Source organism: Xenopus tropicalis, chromosome 8, assembly GCF_000004195.4.
Source record: "Xenopus tropicalis strain Nigerian chromosome 8, UCB_Xtro_10.0, whole genome shotgun sequence".
NCBI lineage: Eukaryota > Metazoa > Chordata > Amphibia > Anura > Pipidae > Xenopus > Xenopus tropicalis.
Window position 1 is genome coordinate 1,605,703 of NC_030684.2, and position 14,340 is coordinate 1,620,042.

The following is a 14,340-nucleotide window of genomic DNA, read 5'->3' on the forward strand; positions in this document are numbered from 1 at the left end:
AAGGTTCCATTGCTTCCGGGCGCAGTTGGCGGCCCCATGTAGGGCTGGGGGGGCCCCGCCGGGGCAGGAAGGCTGCACCCTGTCCTATAACAATGGCCGTGCCCCAGCCCAGGCTGAGAGGGTGCCAAATAAGCCGAGCATTCCCATTGGCTCGTGCAAGTCACAGGGAGAAGCAGCAGTGCCGGCACTGACATTATTCACCGGGACATAGGAGCTTGCACTCTGTGTGCACAAATCTGACACTGGAATTGGGAGGTATTTGCTTTTTTTTACAATTAGGGACACTTTTGCCCTTGGTGTGGGTACTATCAGTTGCACACGGGGCACAACTTTTCTTTGCCCATCTTGTAACCCATAGCAACCAACCAGAAAGTGCTACCTGCTGATCGGTTGCTAAGGGTTACTAGAGCAGTAACAAACATTGCAGCTTTTAATACCCCTTTCTAACACTGCGTTATATTGGTATAACACTGATATGCTTGGGATAGGAGCCCAGACATAAGGGCAGATCCCACATCCAGGAAGTTCAGCCATTTCCCGGGCTCCCAGTAGGGAAGTACCAAACCCATTGATGCCAGCAGGAAGGTGCTGTGCCACTGGGACATATATGCCATGCTGGCACGGTACAGACTGGTATAATGTGCCCAGTCTTGATGCAATCAGTATCTGGGTGCCTGTATCCCCTACAGGAGGTCTCTGGGGGGCATTAATAGAGATTGTATCCATTTAATTGTCTTTTTATGATGTGTGAGTTTTATAACTGATACTTCCTGCTTGTCCCTTTATGTGCAGAACTGTGCGCCGTAATGTGCCACCCACACAGACAGACCTTGGCACCCACGCATACTCCCTGGCACCCACATATACATTAACAGGTATGTAACCCATTCATAATACTCTGTCAGTCTCCAGCTATGGAAAGTAAGCAGCCAATCAGCTGCATATAAACCAGGCCTAGCAAAGGGGAAGGCACTGATGCTAATACTGTACGTGCAAAGTGCTAGGAAATGGCAGTTACACAAGGCAGTTCCGTGGAACTAACTCACGTAATTCTGCCCCTCTGTGTAACCCCGCGCTGTATATACACCAATATAACACACCTCTCTATACTGGGAAATGAAAGACCACATCTTTTTTTTGTTGAAAGCGGAGTCAGTTATTATGCAGGCTGAGAAGGGTTCCCAAACTTTTTCACATGACTGTATTTGCGAAGTGCTAACGTTTCACCAGTGCTAGTGGCAGTTACACAAGGCAGTTCCGTGGAACTAACTCAAGTAATTCTGCCCCTCTGTGTAACCCCACCAATATTATTCTGCTCCTCTGTGTAACCCCGCGCTGTATATACACCAATATTATTCTGCCCCTCTGTGTAACCCCGCGCTGTATATACACCAATATTATTCTGCCCCTCTGTGTAACCCCGCGCTGTATATACACCAATATTATTCTGCTCCTCTGTGTAACCCCGCGCTGTATATACACCAATATTATTCTGCCCCTCTGTGTAACCCCGCGCTGTATATACACCAATATTATTCTGCTCCTCTGTGTAACCCCGCGCTGTATATACACCAATATTATTCTGCCCCTCTGTGTAACCCCGCGCTGTATATACACCAATATTATTCTGCTCCTCTGTGTAACCCCGCGCTGTTATACACCAATATTATTCTGCTCCTCTGTGTAACCCCGCGCTGTATATACACCAATATTATTCTGCTCCTCTGTGTAACCCCGCGCTGTATATACACCAATATTATTCTGCCCCTCTGTGTAACCCCGCGCTGTATATACACAGTATTATTCTGCCCCTCTGTGTAACCCCGCGCTGTATATACACCAGTATTATTCTGCCCCTCTGTGTAACCCCGCGCTGTATATACACCAATATTATTCTGCCCCTCTGTGTAACCCCGCGCTGTTATACACCAGTATTATTCTGCCCCTCTGTGTAACCCCGCGCTGTATATACACCAATATTATTCTGCCCCTCTGTGTAACCCCGCGCTGTATATACACAATATTATTCTGGCCCCTCTGTGTTAACCCCGCGCTGTATATACACCAGTATTATTCTGCCCCTCTGTGTAACCCCGCGCTGTATATACACCAATATTATTCTGCCCCTCTGTGTAACCCCGCGCTGTATATACACCAATATTATTCTGCCCCTCTGTGTAACCCCGCGCTGTATATACACCAGTATTATTCTGCCCCCTCTGTGTAACCCCGCGCTGTATATACACCAGTATTATTCTGCCCCTCTGTGTAACCCCGCGCTGTATATACACCAGTATTATTCTGCCCCTCTGTGTAACCCCGCGCTGTATATACACCAGTATTATTCTGCCCCTCTGTGTAACCCCGCGCTGTATATACACCAATATTATTCTGCCCCTCTGTGTAACCCCGCGCTGTATATACACCAATATTATTCTGCCCCTCTGTTTAACCCCGCGCTGTATATACACCAGTATTATTCTGCCCCTCTGTGTAACCCCGCGCTGTATATACACCAATATTATTCTGCCCCTCTGTGTAACCCCGCGCTGTATATACACCAATATTATTCTGCCCCTCTGTGTAACCCCGCGCTGTATATACACCAATATTATTCTGCTCCTCTGTGTAACCCCGCGCTGTATATACACCAATATTATTCTGCCCCTCTGTGTAACCCCGCGCTGTATATACGCCAGTATTATTCTGCTCCTCTGTGTAACCCCGCGCTGTATATACACCAGTATTATTCTGCTCCTCTGTGTAACCCCGCGCTGTATATACACCAATATTATTCTGCTCCTCTGTGTAACCCCGCGCTGTATATACACCAATATTATTCTGCCCCCTCTGTTTAACCCCGCGCTGTATATACACCAGTATTATTCTGCCCCTCTGTGTAACCCCGCGCTGTATATACACCAGTATTATTCTGCCCCTCTGTGTAACCCCGCGCTGTATATACACCAATATTATTCTGCCCCTCTGTGTAACCCCGCGCTGTATATACACCAATATTATTCTGCCCCTCTGTGTAACCCCGCGCTGTATATACGCCAGTATTATTCTGCCCCTCTGTGTAACCCCGCGCTGTATATACACCAGTATTATTCTGCCCCTCTGTGTAACCCCGCGCTGTATATACACCAATATTATTCTGCCCCTCTGTGTAACCCCGCGCTGTATATACACCAGTATTATTCTGCCCCTCTGTGTAACCCCGCGCTGTATATACACCAGTATTATTCTGCCCCTCTGTGTAACCCCGCGCTGTATATACACCAGTATTATTCTGCCCCTCTGTGTAACCCCGCGCTGTATATACACCAATATTATTCTGCCCCTCTGTGTAACCCGGCGCTGTATATACGCCAGTATTATTCTGCCCCTCTGTGTAACCCTTTAGTGCTGATCACTTATAATTCCCATGCAGGCAAATGACAGTTACACAAGGCAGTGACAAGGCCCAAGGCAGTGGATTATCTGCCACCAACACAGAATGTTTGTATCTGGCAGTTTGATACTTCCTACCTTACACACACACTTTCATGCTTTTTATTAGATTTCCTGCCACTTCCTCCAACAAGTCAGAAAGGTACAGAGATTCCAGCCTCCCTACCTGCCTCCCCTTCCCTCTCTGCACATTAAAGTGATCTGTTCTGTAGGTCCAATTATCTCCTTCTCTCCAGCAGAAACACACAAATCCCACCTTATACTCCTCTCCCCCCAACCTGCCCCTTACCCCAGAGGTCCCCAACCTTTTTTGCACCACCGAAGGACCGAGGTTGGTAGGGGCGCAACTAGTTCATAGTATAGAAGTTAATTATTACATATATAATGTAAATGTCATTATTACATTTTATATTATGCACTTTATTTTTATTGTTATTGATATTATTACATTATAAAATATAATACAGCTCACTATAATATCAATGGGAGACCAGGTGGCCCAGTTCAGCACAGTCAACGGCCCGGTGGTTGGGGACCCCTGCCTTACCCCATCCCTGTGTTGTTACGGCCAGCCCACCCTGTAACTCCCTATACTACACAAACCTTATCCCTATACCCAAAGCCACCATTCATATCTCCTGTGCCCCTGGAATTCCCACTCAGTCTGCAACAAACTTACTTCCACTCACAACTCCTACAGCCTTTTTATGGTTGAACTTGATGGACGTATGTCTTTTTTCAACCCAACTTACTATGTATTTAACAGAACCTACCTGCAGTAACCCATACCTGCCTTTCCTCTACAGACACTGCCTCACCAAAAACTATTTGCCCCCTTCCTGATTTCTTATTCTTTTGCATGTTTGTCACACTTAAATGTTTCTGCTCATCAAAAACCATTAACTATTAGTCAAAGATAACATAATTGAACACAAAATGCAGTTTTTAAATGAAGGTTTACGTTATCAAGGGAGAAAATAACTCCAAATCTAAATGGCCCTGTGTGAAAAAGTGATTGCCCCCCTTGTTAAAAAATAACTTAACTGTGGTTTATCACACCTGAGTTCAATTTGTGTAGTCACCCCCAGGCCTGATTACTGCCACACCTGTTTCAATCAAGAAATCACTTAAATAGGAGCTACCTGACACAGAGAAGTAGCCCAAAAGCACCTCAAAAGCTACACATCATGCCAAGATCCAAAGAAATTCAGGAACAAATGAGAACAAAAGTAATTGAGATCTATCAGTCTGGTAAAGGTTAGAAAGCCATCTCTAAAGCTTTGGGATTCCAGCGAACCACAGTGAGAGCCATTATCCACAAATGGCAAAAACATGGAACAGTGGTGAACCTTCCCAGGAGTGGCCGGCCGACCAAAATTACTCCAAGAGCGCAGAGACAACTCATCCGAGAGGCCACAAAAGACCCCAGGACAACATCTAAAGAACTGCAGGCCTCACTTGCCTCAATTAAGGTCAGTGTTCACGACTCCACCATAAGAAAGAGACTGGGCAAAAACGGCCTGCATGGCAGATTTCCAAGGCGCAAACCACTTTTAAGCAAAAAGAACATTAAGGCTCGTCTCAATTTTGCTAAAAAACATCTCAATGATTGCCAAGACTTTTGGGAAAATACCTTGTGGGCCGACGAGACAAAAGTTGAACTTTTTGGAAGGTGGCGTAAAAGTAACACAGCATTTCAGAAAAAGAACATCATACCAACAGTAAAATATGGTGGTGGTAGTGTGATGGTCTGCGGTTGTTTTGCTGCTTCAGGACCTGGAAGTCTTGCTGTGATAGATGGAACCATGAATTCTACTGTCTACCAAAAAATCCTGAAGGAGAATGTCCGGCCATCTGTTCGTCAACTCAAGCTGAAGCGATCTTGGGTGCTGCAGCAGGACAATGACCCAAAACACCCAGCAAATCCACCTCTGAATGGCTGAAGAAAAACAAAATGAAGACTTTGGAGTGGCCTAGTCAAAGTCCTGACCTGAATCCTATTGAGATGTTGTGGCATGACCTTAAAAAGGCGGTTCATGCTAGAAAACCCTCAAATAAAGCTGAATTACAACAATTCTGCAAAGATGAGTGGGCCAAAATTCCTCCAGAGCGCTGTAAAAGACTCGTTGCAAGTTATCGCAAACGCTTGATTGCAGTTATTGCTGCTAAGGGTGGCCCAACCAGTTATTAGGTTCAGGGGGCAATTTTTTTCTCCCTAAATAATAAAAACCCTCATTTAAAAACTGCATTTTGTGTTTACTTGTGTTATCTTTGACTAATAGTTACATGTGTTTGATGATCAGAAACATTTTGTGTGACAAACATGCAAAAGAATAAGAAATCAGGAAGGGGGCAAATAGTTTTTCACACCACTGTATTGAGGTTTAAAGAGCTTCGGAAACACCTTATAGTGGGTGAGATGATTCCCAGGGTTAAAACACTCATGAAAAAATAGAAGTAAAAACTCCCAAGGACGATCCCCTTTTTATTCATGAACTCTTTTAAAACACACATTTATTCAATGCAAATAGATGAAACCACACCCACACCCAAGTAGAACTAGTAATTGCTGTTAGTTTGCCTCACACACAGGTACCCAGGTACGCACACAGCTTCGCATTCATTCCCTGTTTATAAATAATAGTATTTACACAATGTCATTATAATAATCACAAGCTTGGGAGACCAAATATTAGTAATGCTAAATAGCAATGTGTGGGCAATGAGTGAATGTGCAGCAATATCTGCTCCAATAGTCCTTATTCCCCAAGCGCATTCCTCCGGGGGCCAAGTGCGAATTTCAGATTAGCCCCGTGCACCTTAAATAAATGCCCCCAGTCTGGAAATTTTCACACCAAAGTGCACATATGTCCAATAGGAAATTGTCAATAAAGTTAACAGGAAGTCCATGTGTCTTTCAGATCTCTGGACTTATTACAGTCAATATAGATGCCTGTGGGATGTTTTACCTCACAAATTGTTCTTTCAGTGTCCCTTACAATGGGGCATCATCTTCTCCCTTACCTCTTTCTGTTGGGGTTCCTCAAGGCTCTGCCCTGGGCCCCTTATTATTTTCTCTTTTCAACTCATATGGTCTCTAATACCAGTCTGAGCCTCACCATTCTGCCAGTCCCTGCACTGACTTCCTCTACCATTTAGAATAAAATTCAAACTAATGGCCCTCACATTGAAAGCGGTTCCTAACTCTGCCCACCCTTCATCTCTGAACTCGTCTCTTAATACCTACCCGCTGGTGCTTTACAAATACACAGGTGTCAGACTAATAGGCCCACAGTTACCTGGCTGAGCATGGGATCATTTTTGAATAATGGCACCACATTATCAGTTCACAATCACCCAGCACTAAGGCAGACACACAGCTAAGCCCTTTAGTGCCCTGGGGCTGAACACTAGAATGTCGCATATGAAGTTATGGGTCAATTGAATGACCCATAACTTCAACTGAGGGAGTTTCAGACTGAATTGGGTCTATTACACAGAAAGCCTTGATAGACAGGCTTGTAAACCAAACATATTATTATGCCAAATCCCTCTCTCATACCCACTGCAAGCAGCTCCATCCTCCCGCACCACACGCGGGCAATGCCCAAGAAGCCCAAATACATTTTCACCTTGTTCCTAGAAGGGCAGCCATTGTTAAGCCCCCTGTGCTGTGGGGGATAATGGCTGAAGTAGCTTCTGTTCCATAAACACAGGGGAGAATGTGAGAATCAGTGGCCGTGGAACCAACCAGAGGGAAATATTTACTCTTTGCTAATAAAACACACATATAAAGCCCATCCCCTACACTGTTGCTTAGAGAGAACACTGTATGGTGGCCTATAGGTGGCGCTACAGTATAAGCAGCATTATGGGTTCTTAGAGACCCCCTTTGTACCATGCTTGGGATTGGTACCCTGTTCTGCACTCACAGCTGTAATCAACAATATTCCTCTCATTCCTCTGGCACTAGGGATCCCCTCAGGTGCTGCCTTGGGGTACAGTCTGGCTCATCTGTATCTATATAGTGCATGCTATCTACCGTCATTGGGTGCCCAGAATCTGTGCAGCAAATATTTCTTCCTGTTCCTTTAATGAGAGTGAGGCAACATCCTCAATTAACTCAGCTATGAATAATTACTGTTAAACTGTAACTAGCACCCATACGCTTACCAGCTGCCGGCACCTAGAAACCCTTGGCCTGGGCATACAGACCCACATCCCTGTGCTTTATTATGGGGAGGGGGCTTATCACTGCTTTGACATATGGTTCCATTGGGTCAGAACAAGCACCCCATGTAGGGTTAACATGAGCGTTTGCTCATTGAGCCCCGCCCCCTGCCATATTCTATTATTGTACCTTTATTGTACCGTGTGTAGGTGGCTGAATACTTTTATACTTGGGCGGATACTTCCGGAGCTGTACGTCCCATCAATCCAACCTGCCCTACATTTGCCGAGGGCAATTGCCAGCGGGGAAATGTGAAAACTCAGCCAATCCTCAGTTAGATTGCATTGCTCCATGGGGGCTGCCATCTTGCTCTACAGGGTACAGGTTTATTTGTACATTCTGGGAAGGTTAGCGGAGGGCCCCCCCCCTGGGTGAGATAGGGTTCAATTAAAGCCCCCTTCATCTTTCAATATATTTCTATATAACACATGTCTCCTTGGCAGGAATCCGGATTGCTGCTCAAGCATCTCCATCATGTTCCCTAGCAACAGTTCACCATGGCAACAGCAGAGGGACCACATTAAAATTCCAGGGAGGTATTGAACTCATCCGAAACAGGGAATTGCACCAAATGAGCTAAAAAAACCCTTTTCCTATTGGCAAGCCCTTACCCTGAGCTTCCATCATATATGTTATATCAGCATGTGCTGCATTGCATCATGGGGGAAAATAAGTGTGTCTGTTGTTTATCACTGGGGAGAATAATGTGCAGGAGGTGCAGGTTAGCAGAGTGCATCATGGGAGTCGTTTGATTAATATGCACAAGATGCATGGTAACCCAAGTGCATGATGGGATAAATAATTAGCTGAGAGACATGTTGGTGTGACTGTTCCTATACATGGGAAGGGGAATGTGGGTAAAATGAAATGTATACTTCTCTGGCTGCTCTTGGGAATTGTCAGACAGACCCCAGAACAACTCTGTCCCCCCCTTCCCATACAATGATCTATACCCAAGCCTGTTATTATGCACATTCTAATGCAATGAGCAGCCTATGTGCTTAGCGTGTGTGGCACTGTATGTATTGGCTCTGCTCATTGCTTAGCGTGTGCGGCACGATATGTATTGACTCTGCTCGTTGCTTAGCGTGTGCGGCACTGTATGTATTGGCTCCGCACAGTGAGCAGGGCAGAAGGCAACTTTCTCAGTAGGGGAACCTGTTCTGCTGGGTGCCATTCCGTACGTGTGCAGGGACACTGGTTCCCTTAACCCTTGCAGTACTAGTTTGGCCGCAGTACAGGCAGCAGCGCTCAGCTATGTCCTCCCATTGTCTGCCCTCACTCCGCTGTACAAGAGCGGCCCAGTGGGAGCCTTTGGATTCAGCGCAGACAGTACAGCTGTCCATTCAGCATGGCGAGGCCGGGGCACTGCTCGCTGCGGGGCAGGCAGCAAGAGACACCATTAAGCCGTGCGTCTTGTGCTGTAAACTGGCAGGGGGCACCAGCAGCAAGGGCTGCCTATTCTGCAGTATCTGTATTTGTTATGTACGGTTCCCCCAGGCATTGTGCCTTTGTGATGGGAGCATTCTTTCATTCTGTATTATACATACCTACATTATATCTTAAAGTCGTCGTACACAATCACATTCAATCACTTGCCGAGATGTCCAAAAGAGTGGTCATAGTGTTTCCCTTACACAGTACAGTATGGGGGTACAGCTTATTGTGTGCCCAGAACATTCCCTCTCTGTATATTTGTATTTATACATATGGGTAGGGGGTGCCATAGTGTTTCCCTTACACAGTACAGTATGGGGGTACAGCTTATTGTGTGCCCAGAACATTCCTTCTCTGTATATTTGTATTTATACATATGGGTAGGGGGTGCCATAGTGTTTCCCTTAGACAGTACAGTATGGGGGTACAGCTTATTGTGTGCCCAGAACATTCCCTCTCTGTATATTTGTATTTATACATATGGGTAGGGGGTGCCATAGTGTTTCCCTTAGACAGTACAGTATGGGGGTACAGCTTATTGTGTGCCCAGAACATTCCTTCTCTGTATATTTGTATTTATACATATGGGTAGGGGGTGCCATAGTGTTTCCCTTAGACAGTACAGTATGGGGGTACAGCTTATTGTGTGCCCAGAGCATTCCTTCTCTGTATATTTTATTTATACATATGGGTAGGGGGTGCCATAGTGTTTCCCTTAGACAGTACAGTATGGGGGTACAGCTTATTGTGTGCCCAGAGCATTCCTTCTCTGTATATTTTATTTATACATATGGGTAGGGGGTGCCATAGTGTTTCCCTTAGACAGTACAGTATGGGGGTACAGCTTATTGTGTGCCCAGAGCATTCCTTCTCTGTATATTTGTATTTATACATATGGGTAGGGGGTGCCATAGTGTTTCCCCTAGACAGTACAGTATGGGGGTACAGCTTATTGTGTGCCCAGAACATTCCCTCTCTGTATATTTGTATTTATACATATGGGTAGGGGGTGCCATAGTGTTTCCCTTAGACAGTACAGTATGGGGGTACAGCTTATTGTGTGCCCAGAACATTCCCTCTCTGTATATTTGTATTTATACATATGGGTAGGGGGTGCCATAGTGTTTCCCTTAGACAGTACAGTATGGGGGTACAGCTTATTGTGTGCCCAGAGCATTCCTTCTCTGTATATTTGTATTTATACATATGGGTAGGGGGTGCCATAGTGTTTCCCCTAGACAGTACAGTATGGGGGTATAGATATCTTGTAGCCCTAATTATATTAAGCTTTTCTCGCCTATATATCTAAACACATACTAAGCATCAGGCTTTTATAAGAAAGTGTCCCTGATAATTGGTATCCATGGCAACTGCTAAGTAGGAACATCAACTGTTAGAATTAATGGTGTGGGGGGCCGGCGCTGAAGAAGATTAATTACAGCCCAAGCGAGTGCCTGTCGGGATGGGGGATTGGCGGCTGTGTGAGGGATATCATTAGCTCAGACTGACCATGCCAATGTGCTCTATACACAACCAACGGGTACTTGGGGGCTGTTTGGGGGCAGTTATGCCAGTGTTGCCGTTGGGGTAAGAGGGGGCTTACTAAAGGCAAAGAAGCATCTGGCCAGGCATCTGTATAATTCTCCTTATCCCCTATATATTTATTTCATCCTCCCTCCCTGTGACTTGCCCACGCAGCCTGCACTCATATCCCTCACTCAAGCACATACTCAGCCAATTAGAGCCCAGATTGGGACACATGTACTGGCGCTGGAGCTAAGTGTTCTGCTCCCCTCGGGTCCTTCCTAGGGCTCAGCCTGCGCAGGAAAGTGCCGCATTGGCCTCAATTCATTCTTGCATGGGGAAAATGTGGGAGCTGGTTGCTTAGCAACAAGGCCTCCATTCTAGGCTTCCACCTTGCACAGCCCTTTTACTGAGGGCTCTCAGATCTGCCATTGGGACAGGAATAAGGGCCCGGGGTACCAACAGCTTTGGCATTTGCCCACTCATACACTGCCTCAGCCCCCGGCTTTACTGAAGCAAGAGGCACAACACACACATAAATCATGGCTACTAAGTCGCTGTGTGCCAAGGAGATAAACTACACCAGGAAAAGAGCAGATTTCCCATCATCCTTAGCATCTCTCAAGTAACTTATGCCAGCTCCAGGCTTGGCTTTGCCTCTGCGCCAACTGTGTGCCAGCTCCAGGCTTGGCTTTGCCACTGCACCAACTGTGTGCCAGCTCCAGGCTTGGCTTTGCCACTGCACCAACTGTGTGCCAGCTCCAGGCTTGGCTTTGCCACTGCACCAACTGTGTGCCAGCTCCAGGCTTGGCTTTGCCTCTGCGCCAACTGTGTGCCAGCTCCAGGCTTGGCTTTGCCACTGCACCAACTGTGTGCCAGCTCCAGGCTTGGCTTTGCCACTGCACCAACTGTGTGCCAGCTCCAGGCTTGGCTTTGCCACTGCACCAACTGTGTGCCAGCTCCATGCCTGGCTTTGCCTCTGCGCCAACTGTGTGCCAGCTCCAGGCTTGGCTTTGCCACTGCACCAACTGTGTGCCAGCTCCATGCCTGGCTTTGCCACTGCACCAACTGTGTGCCAGCTCCAGGCTTGGCTTTGCCACTGCGCCAACTGTGTGCCAGCTCCATGCTTGGCTTTGCCACTGCACCAACTGTGTGCCAGCTCCATGCTTGGCTTTGCCTCTGCGCCAACTGTGTGCCAGCTCCATGCTTGGCTTTGCCACTGCACCAACTGTGTGCCAGCTCCATGCTTGGCTTTGCCTCTGCGCCAACTGTGTGCCAGCTCCATGCTTGGCTTTGCCACTGCACCAACTGTGTGCCAGCTCCATGCTTGGCTTTGCCACTGCACCAACTGTGTGCCAGCTCCAGGCTTGGCTTTGCCACTGCACCAACTGTGTGCCAGCTCCATGCTTGGCTTTGCCACTGCACCAACTGTGTGCCGGCTCCAGGCTTGGCTTTGCCACTGCACCAACTGTGTGCCAGCTCCATGCTTGGCTTTTCCACTGCACCAACTGTGTGCCAGCTCCATGCCTGGCTTTGCCACTGCACCAACTGTGTGCCAGCTCCATGCCTGGCTTTGCCACTACACCAACTGTGTGCCAGCTCCAGGCTTGGCTTTGCCACTGCACCAACTGTGTGCCAGCTCCATGCTTGGCTTTGCCACTGCACTAACTGTGTGCCAGCTCCAGGCTTGGCTTTGCCACTGTACCAACTGTGTGCCAGCTCCATGCCTGGCTTTGCCACTGCACCAACTGTGTGCCAGCTCCATGCTTGGCTTTGCCACTGCACCAACTGTGTGCCCGCTCCATGCCTGGCTTTGCCACTACACCAACTGTGTGCCAGCTCCATGCCTGGCTTTGCCACTACACCAACTGTGTGCCAGCTCCATGCTTGGCTTTGCCACTGCACCAACTGTGTGCCAGCTCCATGCTTGGCTTTGCCACTGCACCAACTGTGTGCCAGCTCCGTGCTTGGCTTTGCCACTGCACCAACTGTGTGCCAGCTCCATGCTTGGCTTTGCCACTGCACCAACTGTGTGCCAGCTCCGTGCTTGGATTTGCCACTGCACCAACTGTGTGCCAGCTCCGTGCTTGGATTTGCCACTGCACCAACTGTGTGCCAGCTCCGTGCTTGGATTTGCCACTGCACCAACTGTGTGCCAGCTCCATGCCTGGCTTTGCCACTGCACCAACTGTGTGCCAGCTCCAGGCTTGGCTTTGCCACTGCACCAACTGTGTGCCAGCTCCATGCCTGGCTTTGCCACTGCACCAACTGTGTGCCAGCTCCATGCTTGGCTTTTCCACTGCACCAACTGTGTGCCAGCTCCATGCCTGGCTTTGCCACTGCACCAACTGTGTGCCAGCTCCATGCTTGGCTTTTCCACTGCACCAACTGTGTGCCAGCTCCATGCTTGGCTTTTCCACTGCACCAACTGTGTGCCAGCTCCATGCTTGGCTTTTCCACTGCACCAACTGTGTGCCAGCTCCATGCCTGGCTTTGCCACTGTACCAACTGTGTGCCAGCTATAAGCCGTATTGCTTTCATTGGTCCTTAAGTAAATGTTACATTTTCACCTTAAGGGTCTTATACCGCAGGGCAACAGCTGTCCCCCATGTTCTGTTCTTGTGAAGTCATTATGCCCTGAGCCCCACTGTGCCCGCTTCTCCTGCAATAAGTGTCTGACAGCAGCAAGAAGTATAACAACATGGCCTCGCTGGTGAGATGCACAGACTGCCCACCCTGTACCCAGGTCTGTGCCACATACTGGGCTTTCTTAATGTCAAACACTCACATTAAGGAAGGGATCTCAACCCTGGGGCAAAGCTGAGGGGTGGCAATGGATGGGCATGTTTGTTATTTCCCCTCAGTATGGCAGCATCTTTGCAACAAATGGGAGGGGGTGCTGTAGGTGTGTAGGTCAGTATGGAGCTATGTAGGTCCCTATGAGCAGTGTATAGGAGGGGGTTAAAGGGAGGGGGTGCTGTATCTGTGTAGGAGTCAGTATGGAGCTATGTAGGTCCCTATGAGCAGTGTATAGGAGGGGGTTAAAGGGAGGGGGTGCTGTATCTGTGTAGGAGTCAGTATGGAGCTATGTAGGTCCCTATGAGCAGTGTATAGGAGGGGGTTAAAGGGAGGGGGTGCTGTAGCTGTGTAGGAGTCAGTATGGAGCTATGTAGGTCCCTATGAGCAGTGTATAGGAGGGGGTTAAAGGGAGGGGGTGCTGTATCTGTGTAGGAGTCAGTATGGAGCTATGTAGGTCCCTATGAGCAGTGTATAGGAGGGGGTTAAAGGGAGGGGGTGCTGTATCTGTGTAGGAGTCAGTATGGAGCTATGTAGGTCCCTATGAGCAGTGTATAGGAGGGGGTTAAAGGGAGGGGGTGCTGTAGCTGTGTAGGAGTCAGTATGGAGCTATGTAGGTCCCTATAAGCAGTGTATAGGAGGGGGTTAAAGGGAGGGGGTGCTGTATCTGTGTAGGAGTCAGTATGGAGCTATGTAGATCCCTATAAGCAGTGTATAGGAGGGGGTTAAAGGGAGGGGGTGCTGTATCTGTGTAGGAGTCAGTATGGAGCTATGTAGGTCCCTATGAGCAGTGTATAGGAGGGGGTTAAAGGGAGGGGGTGCTGTATCTGTGTAGGAGTCAGTATGGAGCTATGTAGGTCCCTATGAGCAGTGTATAGGAGGGGGTTAAAGGGAGGGGG

The 14,340-nt window shown here is 47.9% G+C and overlaps 1 protein-coding gene across 2 annotated transcripts in view; it reads left to right on the forward strand.

Annotated features, from left to right (window-relative positions):
• The first annotated feature begins 792 nt into the window (after positions 1-792).
• The window catches only part of grin1 (glutamate ionotropic receptor NMDA type subunit 1), a 51,006-nt gene continuing 37,458 nt past the window's right edge, over positions 793-14,340 (forward strand). The window contains exon 1 of one of the 2 annotated variants that reach the window (XM_031890572.1): positions 793-875. The gene's annotated coding sequence lies outside the window, so the exon portion shown is untranslated. The remainder of the gene's footprint in view (positions 876-14,340) is intronic. The other variant, XM_031890571.1, reaches the window with a different exon arrangement.